This window comes from Argiope bruennichi, chromosome X1 (genome assembly GCF_947563725.1).
Source record: "Argiope bruennichi chromosome X1, qqArgBrue1.1, whole genome shotgun sequence".
Classification (NCBI taxonomy): Eukaryota; Metazoa; Arthropoda; class Arachnida; order Araneae; family Araneidae; genus Argiope; species Argiope bruennichi.
Window position 1 is genome coordinate 127,392,520 of NC_079162.1, and position 10,190 is coordinate 127,402,709.

General features: G+C 31.4%; 1 long non-coding RNA gene across 1 annotated transcript; it reads right to left on the reverse strand.

The window, feature by feature from the left end:
• Nucleotides 1-679: 679 nt before the first annotated feature.
• On the reverse strand, nucleotides 680-9,236 carry LOC129958465 (uncharacterized). Its single transcript, XR_008783224.1, has 2 exons — nucleotides 8,897-9,236; nucleotides 680-1,094 (listed from the first exon to the last, which is right to left on the reverse strand). It is a non-coding gene; the product is annotated as an uncharacterized LOC129958465 (long non-coding RNA).
• Between the last annotated feature and the right edge of the window lie 954 nt (nucleotides 9,237-10,190).

A 10,190-nucleotide genomic window follows, 5' to 3' on the forward strand; every position in this document is an offset into this window, starting at 1 on the left:
AAAGAAAACCGGAAATATAAAATATCGCAATGCCATTCACAATATATACTCTTTGCTTTAATAATTCAGGAAAAATGCAATAAATGTCGTAATTCTAAGAATTTTTTTAAGTTTGTTTCAACATTTTCAGAATTAAACTTTCACACTCGGAAAAGTAATCCGATGCATAATTATTCACCTAATACAAAGATTTATTTATTGCTCTGAAAAATATACGTAATTGTTTGAAGTGCAATTTCTTTGAAAATTAATCCACATCTTTATCATTGTGCAGGTGTTTTTAACAATCGAAATTGAAAAATAAATAAAACGTCAAAATGATGCACCTTTTTAAATGCGAGTGAGAGGCACCATCCGAGTGCAAAGAGCTCATTTTGAAGAGCATGATTTTACCCTATGGGAAAAAACGAAGCTAAACGGGAGCTAGAATGCACAGTCAACTGTTCAAAAACGTCTTTATATTTAAGGATGGAAACTCTTATTGGAATCGATTTTTTTTTTTAAAGAAATACAATCAAGGAAGCTTTCTTCTACTAGGTCTTTTTTTGGTTACGAAAAATTCTAACAGAATAAAGAAGAAACAGATTTGCTCAACTACTTCCATCTTCAAGAAACATGAACAGGAAGCTGAAAGAAAATAAATAAAAAAGAAAAAAATACAAATAATAAAACATGCGAATAAACACCGAATTTTTATTTTGTGAACATATTTGTTCTTGCGATGACTACCAACTACAAATTTCAGTGTGTTGCACACAAAAGACAAAACATTGCTAGTGACTTTAAATACTGATATACAATAATATTTCGTCTTGGACTTTAATTGCGAGATTTAATATTTGAATAGTGGAATTTTTTGATGCTTCGCATCTGATGGAGACAAACATGATGCTAGCAGAGCAGTGAAGGATGCGGACAAGTGAAGGCGATCAGCTAGCAAGCACATTTCCCATCTTTACACTTGCAGTCTTCGCCAGCTTTGCAACCGCATGGCTTCTTTTGGCAGCTGTCAGCGCAACCTTCCTTTTCGGTATGGCAAGGACCTTTGCCTTCCTGACAGCAACTTTCATCTTTGCAGCATTCCTTGGGTTCAGCTGAGAAAGAAAATTCATATAAATACAAGGCACCAGACAAAAGCAATATTGTCACATAAGAATTACAAAGACCCTGGAGAATTTATATCGTTACTATTATATCAAAATATTAGTTAATTTAGCCAAAACTTTGTTCTATAAGTTAACAGTATCTGCTCTCAAATTGTATGTTGTCACAAAATACCATTACGCTAGTAGCTCCAATTATTGCATCAAAATATAGCTTTTTTTTTTTGTTAAACATACAACATTGAGATATCAGCGGAGATACGTTAGGCCGACTATTGACGCGTAAGCAAACAAGTGATTTCACATGTAAAACACGATGGTCGACAAGGGCCGCCCCCATAGGAAGGGGGGGGGGTGAGAACAGTGTGACCGCAAAAGACCTTATCACGAACCCATTTTGTAAATATACTTTTTTTCTATATTTTTTTAATCTGAATATACATACGCGACTATTCAAGTATGTACATTTGAATATAAAACATGAATCTCATCCATCAATCCAAGGCAAGGTTGAGTGCTATAAGTATCATTACACTTGTAGATAGTTAGCCTCGACTGCATAGTTTTTTTTTTTTTTTAGACTAGAAATTATAGCACTTTCGATTATTTTTTGATACGAGGCCGCGGTGGCCTAGTGGTAAGGTCTCGGCTTCAGAACTGGAAGGTTTCAGGTTCGAGGCCAGATTCCACCGAAGAACCGCCGTGTAAGGGGGTCTGTTGCACATTAAATCCGTCCTGACCAAGCGTCCTCCCGCTGGTGTGGTGTGGAGAGGGGGTGCCAGCTCAGGTGTCGTCCTCGTCATCTGACCGCGGTTCAAAATTACGAGGTCCGTCCCAAAATAGCCCTAGTTTTGCTTCAAACGGGACGTTAATATAACTTAACTAAACTGTTTTTTTTTTTTTATATAAATGACTTGATATTAAGGTATCAAGTGATATGATATAAATGACTTTTCTATTAAGCAAATTTTATGTTGTACTTTGAAATTATTTCAATTAGGGGGAAAAAAAATTGAATTTTGATTCATTTGTACCGAAATTTTTTTTATACAAAAAGTGATTTCTTTGGCGAAAATTTTGTCAAAATGCTAGCATTGCAAGGGCAGTGGAACAGTCACATCTGAATGTCAGTTCGTAATACATATGTGTCAACTTAGTCAAATGGAATAGCAGGTAAATGGCTAACAGAATATGCTAGCTCAAAAGAATGGATATCATGATGAAAATAGCTTAAAATTTAAAAAATAAAAGTGTGTAGCTCAATCTAACACAGTTATGGATATAAAACTCGGAAAACGGTTTGCAGGGAAGACATTCACATGATCCCTTTTCATTATTTTCATGAAATATGTTTCATGAAAGAAACATAACTCAAAAAACAATTTTTATTCTGTGTATCTGCGAGTATGCATCACTGTACACACATTCACTATCAAAAACAGAGAGGAAAGTTACATTATGGGATCATTAAGTCGCAAAAATAATCGTGTCAATACAAAATATCCAACTGCGTTGCAAATGCTGTTGTAAACTAAATCACTATAGATATTATTTACCACATTGCAAGTCTGCGTGTCAAGCTTATTCGGTTGGAAAGAAATGTGATCTTGAATCAGAAAAATTGATTGGCAATATTAATAAGAAATTTAATAGTCAAGCACTCATTTAAATTACCAGAAAATATTCATCTTTTATTTGTGCGGAACAATGATGAATTATCGGTGAGAGAATGCGTCCTTGAAATACATAGCGTTTAACGTCTTTTCCATTGAAGGACAATAGATGAGCTTTAAAAACAAGTTCCATGTTTGTCCAATTTTTCTTTTTACAAACTTAAGTCAAACTTTCAGTCACTGTAATCGATTACTCATTCTGAAAAAGGTTTCCACGTGCCTTCGAAAATGCTACTGCAATGCTAATTACATAATTTTGAAATACAAATTAGCTGCAGCCTTTGACTTCTGAATAACAAATGAAAATATTCAAGGCGGTAAATAATCCTTGAGCCTTTTAGGCGCCAAGAAATTTCGCTTAATACAGAAAGGTCATCGTTTAACAAGATAGATTCAAATTACAACTCGTGATCATAAATAAGGAAATGAAAACGTTCAATGCAAGTCACAAGAGTATCAACACCATAAAAATACAGATTTTAGCAAAGTTGCCTTGAAAGTTGCATCGAGTCATGTTGATCGATTCCGATGACGTTCTGGGGTTTTGTCAATATTTTGTTTTAGAGGTCAATTATGAAAGTTTTGATTACTAGGATGCGATTCAACGAAGATTATAAGATTTTAAAGTTAAGAGAGGAAGAATTCAGAACAGTTATTACATGAAACTACCAAACTAGGCAAATGGAACTCGAAACATAATTTTAAATTCATTTGAAAATATTTTCGAAATTGATTATATACATTTACATTCATAAATAACAATTTAGGTACAGCAAACTTTAAATTTAGCCTTAAAAAAGGATGTCGAAACGGGATTCTTTGCAGCCCTTACTTCAATCCTTTTAAATGAAGGGGTCGGATAGTTCGAAGAAAAATACATTTCGAATGTTTTTTAGAAAACGGCCTGTTGTAGCCTCTAAAGAAGGTCTTTCCTGACAAAAATGTTTAATCCTTCAACAACTAGCCCCATAGAATACTACCCAGCGATTCATTTCGATTGTTTTTTTTTTTTTTATAATCAAAATTCCACTTTGAAATTAATTCCACAAAATGACTCAGGATGATTAGTGGATAAAACAATACGTCGTGCGATGCGTATATATGTATACACACACATACTATGCGCTAGAAATAAAATAATTCAATTTGAAAGTCGTAGATGAATTATAAAGAAAAAAAAAAGATTGTTACAAAAAATTTAATGAATTACTTATGGAAAAAGACAAAACTCAGAAAATTTTGTTCCGAGTTTATTTAAAATATCAATTAAACTCTCAAGTCAATCTTATGAGAGCAAAAAATATTTTGCTTCTCAACTAAATATTCTGTATTTATTCAACTAATAATAATTTTATAAATACAACGAAACCTTTTTCTAAAGAATCATGTACGCGATACAGGAGTGTCGAAACTAGCAGAGTGTACACACATCGCGAGAAATAGACAATGATATGACAAACTGCATTCTTAACTTATTAAATGCTACTTCCTCTTCATAAAAAAAAAAAAAAAAAAAAAAAAAAAAAAAAACCTTTATATTGATTTCAGTGCAGAATGCTTTTACATTTAATAATGATGTTTAAAATAGACAAGGAACTAAAATTACGATGCAAGTTAGATAATTAGAGTTAATGAGATCTTCCCGATGTATTAAAGAAGCGTGAATAATATTTTAAGAAACAATCGTTTCACAACGTTCCAGTAGCAAGATCTTTCTCCCAACTGTAGAACTCTTACAGAGAAATTGACACGGGAAGCAATGACTCATGGACAGCTATTGTAAAGAATATAAAGCATACTAAAAGAGTCAATTTTCTTATTTTACATTACACAAAAGCAGTCGGTAAATGTCACTTTGAGAAAATGAAATAAGAATTTTTACATTTCTAAAATGGAGAAATCCAATTCCACTGGAACTCTAACGATTAGAAATTTATATCCGATACACAAAAGATTGCATATAGAAAAGGCAGGGTTATTACCGATGATGTCGGTTTGCGTCTTGGAACAAATGACGATTCTCCGACAATAAGATGGCAAACCAAGTTTATAGATTTAAATTACATAATGCATTCCTTACTGAAATATTAAGCTAAATCGGTTGAATGAAAGCATAGATATCAGTAAATAATTTAACAATCAAAATGAATTAAAATAAAAGCTTCAAATATATTTTCGGCGCTTTATAGCACAAGAAAAAAAAAAGCCATTCATTGATTTGAATTCCAGAAAATGAACGTTTTCTAGAACCTACAACTTTTCCGCATAACAAAATCCGAGTGACATGACAAGTTACGACAATTTTGATTCTATCTACTATGGTGATTACTCGAACAGTTTGAGATAAAACGCATCGGCGATGCTGGCAACACAGTTTGATTGTATTCAGTGCCTGATGCGTAACGGCTTTTACAACGAAAACAAGAAATATATCAAAGAAAGTGCCTTTTGTTTGAGTCTTTTTCAATGATAGGAGACTAGGGGGAAAAAAAAACCACTTTATTTTTCATCTTCTACTTTCCGAGATGTATTTAGCGGGACATTTCAAAAGCAGAATCGAGTTAAAGTAATTTAGATACGTTTTGAAAGCGCTTAAAATTTAATGAATAAGAAACTTAGAATAATTCGAATAAATGGTGCTTATATTTTATGAATGAATTACAGATGGTGCTTTTCTCGTATTTCATGAGCTGGATTTTTTCCTTGATAGACTCGGACTTTTCCAAGATATCACTCGTATTTTATTACAGAAGGCAATGACGGTTTAAATTTTTTTTTAGACACACGCTCATTCAACTTGTTCCATATTTCTTCAAGGAAAGTTTTGCCTCCATTTTTTAACATAATTCTTGATAGACTAGAGTTTTGAAATGTTGCATAGTTAAGTGATGCGGATGATAAAATATTTTCGGAACTTACGAGTTGATCTTTAACTCACCCTTTGCACTCGGAAAAGTAATTCGATGCATGTTTATTCACTTAAGACAAGGACTTGTTCATGATCCGAAAAATAAATATAAATTGTTTTAATTTATATTTTCCCGAATTATTTTCCCACAACTTACCATTTTGTAGGCATTTTTAACAATTTAAATTATAAAAAAAACATAAAACGTCAAAATGATGCACCATCCTGAATGATGAGTGACAGTCACCATCCGAGTGCAAAGGGTTAAATATTAACTAAGCTCGTGGCACCATTTGATAGTGAATTTGGAAAAAAAAATGGGACTGTACCATAATATTTATAATATTGCATTATGACTATAGCAGAAAATAAACGTTTAATAAAGAATTATAATATACCGAAATAAAAAATACAGAGGTTAGATTATATATTTAACACACATCGTAAAGACTTCAGACGACGAAAATAATTTATGAATTGTCCCGAGTTGATTAAATAAATTAATATTCATTAAAAATGTTACATGTATTAATTTTGTGTGAACCTCGCGCTCTTGCACTTTTGTTTCGATGCTGGTATTTTGATTTTAAAAATCTCTTTAGCCATGGTTAAAAAAAATTTATTGAAACCATGTTTTTAAAAATTCCGATTTTAAAGCGGAGTATCAATAAAACCTTGCATTGTAGAACTTATTAAGGCTTTTGTTGAAGTTTGAGTAATAAAGCAAAACTGCAATATCGAGTCGGGCATATTACGACGATTATTGCCTCTGCTACATAGATAAGTCACTATAAATTACATTCAATTAATAGTTTGATGTTTTTCTTGAACTAGCCATTGTTATTAGCTTTTTAGTTAATATTGACCATTTAAGGATTTAAAGAGCACTTGTTCAAAAAAAAAAAAAAAAAAAAAAAAAATTAGATATATATTCTTTAACCTCTTGGATAATAGAATTACGTTTTTTAGGATAATTTTGATTGAAAAGAAAGATGTGCGCAAAGGCGGAAATTCTGCAATTATATTTAACAGTGCCGATTTCAGTTATTGAATGTTCGGTTTTCAGTGGTTGAATTTTTATAAACCACTAGCAGGTGCCCGGCGCGTTGCTGCTGCTGCAGAAGAAATAATTTTAGAAGTATCGGTTGAAAATTGAAATAGTTATTTTCTTTTTGGAATTTAATTAGGAGAAGGAATTAGGAATGATAGAAAGAATATTTATTTTCTTGTCGACAATGAATACATTCATTAAAATTAAATGATAAAGGAGAAGTATAAATAATATTAATTCGATTTTTTTTTTTTTTTCATATATTTTATTGACTCGTCAGCATCAACTGACCATGTAAAAAACATGGAATTTCTAGGTTCAAACAATAAGTTGGCTAAGGTTTATCGACATCGGATGAATGGGTATGGCAGCGCATAAAATATGGAAAAACAAAAATTCATTTTTACACATTAGATTAAAAAAAAAAAAAAAAATCTACTAAAATGTTCTATCAAGCCCATTACAGATTTCAAATTCGTATTAGGAATTTTACGTCCATTAGGAATATTATATTTTTAAAATTAAATTATAGCTTTTAGAAATGAAATCAAGCGTCATTCATCGCAATGGGATTGAAGAATTTTAAAAATATCTTATCGAGTTCTTTTTACATTTAATTAAGTATATTAGCCCGCCTTTAAAAAGTTCTCTCTTTCTCGTCATAAACCATTACACCACGTGGACGAAACTTCTTTCCCACAAAAGCTTCAACTTGCGGTTTAAAAAGATAAGGAATTTCTCCTTAAAATAAGATACTAAGATTCATGAAAACAAGTCAAGTTTTACGGAAGTTAACCCCATACTTTCATAGCATAGAAGTGGAGGGGGGAAAAAAATCAGAAATGCATGCGGCGAAACGGGTTTGTCAGGAACTAAGAAACAATTGACCCAAGTGCAAGTTCGTTGTACAGTAAACTGCCTAGTGAAACACAAGTATTTTTACTCATAAATGCACGTTTAATATTTCCATGTTCTTTTTTTATAGTTGTATATTTACTGAAAATCATTACTATTATAAAAAGGTAGTTCCAAAAAATTGCAAAATTTAACGTGTATTGTGCAAAACGGAAGGTTATATGCACATTATTTAATGCACGTATTACTTCCAGAAAGCTAAATTCAAAATGGAATTGAAACCGAAAAGACTGTATCGCCTTCTCCGTACTAATCCATCTAGAATATTTTTTTTTAAAGTAAAAATGAGAATTTCATCTAAAAGATTTGGTAAACGATTTTCCTTATTAAATAAGTTTTGAGTCAAGTATGAAGCTTATTATAGAAGATTTTAGGATTACAGAAATTATTTTTAAATCCACCGAGTTAAACGGGTGGATTAAAGGGTAGTGAGCTTAGAATATGTCTCGCAATAAATTTAAATTCTTAACTTTAGGTTAAGGGGCTTTGGAGAAATCCTCAGTTCTATACCGATATTTTAGACGCGACCCTTGGGTCTGCTCTTTTTTTGCTAATTTAACTGAAGGTTCAAATTTATATTACGAAAGAAAATGAAGTATTATTGCATGATTAATAAAACTATGTATATCGATGAATAAAAAACTATGTTTAAGAAAGCGTTCGAGGATATTTAGGTGGAATTTAAGAAAACTGAAAATTTTTTTTTTTTTTATATCTTTACGAAATAGATATATTCAAGAAATAAAAATTACTAGGTCATCTTATAATCGAAAAAACGAGCATGAACAGGTAAATGGAGTTTCAATCGAGTTCTTATTACAGAAATGCACGAAATTTAGAATTGCGCTCTTATAAAATATTTGGATTGTTAGAACTGTAGTTATCAAATAATAATAATAATACTTTATGATGAAGTAGCATTTATAAAGGATATACGATTAAAAGAAATAAGAAAAATACCGAGTTTTCCCTAAAAGGAACACAAGCATGCAAGCTTTCTGTAGAGAGAGTTTGAAAATATTAAGATATAATGGCTTGATAAAATCAAATCAATAAAATTAAAAATTTTGTAACAACTGTAGAAATATAGATGGTAAAAGATTCGCAAAATAACCTTAAAAAAATGGCAATCAATTAAAAAATCTACATTATTTTAAATTATGAATAAAAATATTCGCCTTTCCAATAATTTTTTTGACAGGAAAACCAGCTTCATAAAAATAAAAAAATAAAAAAATTAACTTACCACAGCAAGCTTTCTTTTCAACATCAGCCATTGTAAGAAGTGAGTAAGAATCAACAAGTGATACCAACAAGAAACTCAGAGAGAGCAGAATGCAATATGAGGTTTAACCGGCGTTTTCGCGCTTTTATACCTTCAGTGAATGAAATGCCGTGTGCAAAAGTTACGAGTGACTTCAATGACGAAAACGCGGTGTGACGTCACGTATTTCCGCTCTTCATTTGTTTATTTGTTTGATAATCATTTTTTTTTCTTGTTTATGAGTTCTTTTATTCTCATTTTCTGTTTCGTCTGGATTGGCCGACGCGTGAAGAATGGAATTTTGCGATGAGTCAGAAGAAGAGTTGATTAGTATGTTAGTGTTGTTAATGGGTTTTTCTTCGATTCAGTTTTTAGGGTATGCATTTTTTTTTTTTTCGCGGCTTGGGGTTCATTCATGCTGAACGTCTGGATAGATGCGCCAACTGCCCTCAGGGCTCTACGTTTGTGGTTGTAACCGAAATAATGAGCAAACGTAGGAAATCACTTGACCGTGCAATCCAAAATTCTTTTCCATGGTTTATTTTACTTAGAACACGATAGCGGATTCCGATATTTTTCAGCCCAGGGCAGTGCACACTATGAGAACTCCTGTTTAAAATAAAGTGGTGGAATTACGGTCACATTTTTAATATAATATCTTGTAAATAATTTATTTTAGATTGACTTTCTATTTTCATCACTTTGTGAAAATGTATATTTTTATATGATGCGCGACATTTGTTGAAAATATCATTTATTTACCATCAGATGTTTGGCTTTTAAAAATACTGTAATCCTAAGTGAACGTATCGAGACAATTAAGAATCTGATCAACTGTACTTATTGATCAATTAATACTTATTATCAATAATAATTATACTTATTGATTCTTAATTGATTCTATCTGATCAATTAAGAATCGGATCATTAATACAAATAATTCTTGGGAATTACATTCCCTGTTCGGACCGTTCACCAACTCCCAACCACTAGTGATCCCTACTCACCTGGCTCGGTTGCCATTTATTTGTACATTTATGCTAGTAATAAGATTTTATAAATTGCATAAACTGCTAACTTTAATTTTTCATCAGGTACTAAAAACTAAATCATCAGTTTCTAAAATTAGCATATTTTGGTGGCAGAGATAATATGTAAATGCTTGAAGACAAAAATATATAATTCTAAGATGTTTTAAAATAAAAATTAAATATATTTCTCTTTCCTTGTTTTGATAAAATATATTTCATCAAAATGAGTCGACATATTGTTAATA